A 2,146-nucleotide genomic window follows, 5' to 3' on the forward strand; every position below is an offset into this window, starting at 1 on the left:
TGAACCAAAAGAACGAACCCTGCTCGGTAGAACCAAAAGAACGAACCCTGCTCAGGTAGAGCCAAAAGAACGAACCCTGCTCGGTAGAACCAAAAGAACGAACCCTGCATCACGCCCCCCCCCCCCCCCCCCCCCCCCCCCCCCCCCCCCCCCCCCCATGTTATCAAGCAGTAGTCATTCTGATCTGAACAAAATATAATGATAGAGAAAAATACATCAATAAGATGATCAATGGAATAAGACACAATTATTACAGCCATGAGATTCAGAAATATATAAAGAGTTCCTGAAGTAAAATATTAAAAGAGGAGAGAGAATCCTGTAGCACTAACAGATGATGGAACTTGGAATGGAAGAATAACTCACCGAAAAGGAGGATGACCAGAAACAGATGATGATTGGTACAGGTACAGTGGGTACCCGCAGTGTGCGGGGGTACAGGTTAGTTGAGGTAATTTGTACATGTACTGTAGGTAGGGGGAATTGACTATGCATAGATAATAAACAGCAAGTAGCAGCAGTGTAAAAAAACAAATGGTGGGAGGGGTGGTCAATATAAATAGTCCGGTGGCCATTTGATTAATTGTTCAACAGTCTTATGGCTTGGGGGTAGAAGCTGTTAAGGAGCCTTTTGGTCCTGGACTTGGCGCTCCGGTACCGCTTGCCGTGTGGTTGCAGAGAAAACAGTCAATGACTTGGGTGACTGGAGTCTTTGACAACTTATAGGGTCTTCCTCTGACACTGCCTGGTATAGAGGTCCTGGATGGTGTTGTATTGTGGGTTGTGGGTGATTGTTCCTGTTACTGTGTCTTTGTGAATGTCAACATACGGGACTGTTGCGATTTCGTTTGTTTGTCCGTTTATTGTTTTGTTCTTTGTTTTCAAGTTTTCTAATTAAAATGGATAATCATTACGCTGCATTTTGGTCCTCCGATTCTTCATACTACTCCTCCTCAGATGAGGAGGACGACGATCGTGACAGAATCACCGACCACCAAAGGACCAAGCAGCGTGGTAACGGGCAGCAGCAGCGATCGCAGGACTCCTGGACCTGGGAGGAGATTCTGGACGGCAAGGGACCCTGGGCACAGGCTGGAGAATATCGCCGCCCCTTGGCTGAGCTGGAGGCAGCGAAAGCGGAGAGGCGGCGGTATGAGGAGGCAGCACGGCAGTGAGGCTGGAAGCCCGAGAGGCAGCCCCAAAAATGTATTGGGGGGGGCACACGGGGAGTGTGGCGAAGTCAGGTAGGAGACCTGCGCCAACTCCCCGTGCTTAACGTGGAGAGAGAGGGACCGGGCAGGCACCGGTTAGCCAGTGAGGTGCACGGTGTCCCGGTGAGCAGGCAGAGACCGGTGCGGTACATAGCAGCACCTCGTATCGGCCGGGCTAGAGTGGGCATCGAGCCAGGTGCCATGAAGCCGGCTCAGCGTATCTGGTCTCCAGTGCGTCTCCTCGGGCCGGGGTACATGGCACCAGCCCTACGCATGGTTCCCCGGTTCACCAGCACAGCCCAGTGCGGGCTATTCCACCTCGCCGCAATGGCCTGGCTACGGAGCATTCAGCCAGGTAGGGTTGGGCAGGTCGGTGCTCGAGACCTCCAGTGCGCCTTCACGGTCCGATCTGTCCGGGGCCACCTCCACGCACCAGGCCTCCGGTGGCAGCCCCCCGTACCAGACGTGTCTCTCCGTTTCCTCTCTACAGGTACTCCCATCTGTCAGGGCGCCGCCTGAGTCTCCCTCCTGTCCAGCGCCGCCTGAGGTCTCCCTCCTGTCCAGCGCCGCCTGAGTCTCCCTCCTGTCCAGCGCCGCCTAGTCTCCTCCTGTCCAGCGCCGCCTGAGCCGTCCTCCGTCCAGCGTCGCCTGAACCGCCGTCTGTCCAGCCGCCTGAGCCGCCGTCTGTCCAGCGCCGCTGAGGCGCCCGTCTGTCCAGCGCCGTCTCTAGCGCCCGTCTGTCCTGAGCCGCCAGAGCCGTCCGTCAGTCAGGAAACGACAGAGCCGTCCATCAGTCAGGAGCTGCCAGAGCCGTCCGTCCGCAGGAGCCGCCAGAGCCTTCCGTCAGTCAGGAGCTGCCAGAGCCGCCTTTCAGTCCGGAGCTTGCCCTTCAGTCCGGAGCTGCCCTTCAGTCCGGAGCTGCCCTTGCAGTCCGG

The sequence above is a fragment of the Salvelinus sp. IW2-2015 genome, unplaced genomic scaffold (genome assembly GCF_002910315.2).
Source record: "Salvelinus sp. IW2-2015 unplaced genomic scaffold, ASM291031v2 Un_scaffold2051, whole genome shotgun sequence".
Lineage (NCBI taxonomy): Eukaryota > Metazoa > Chordata > Actinopteri > Salmoniformes > Salmonidae > Salvelinus > Salvelinus sp. IW2-2015.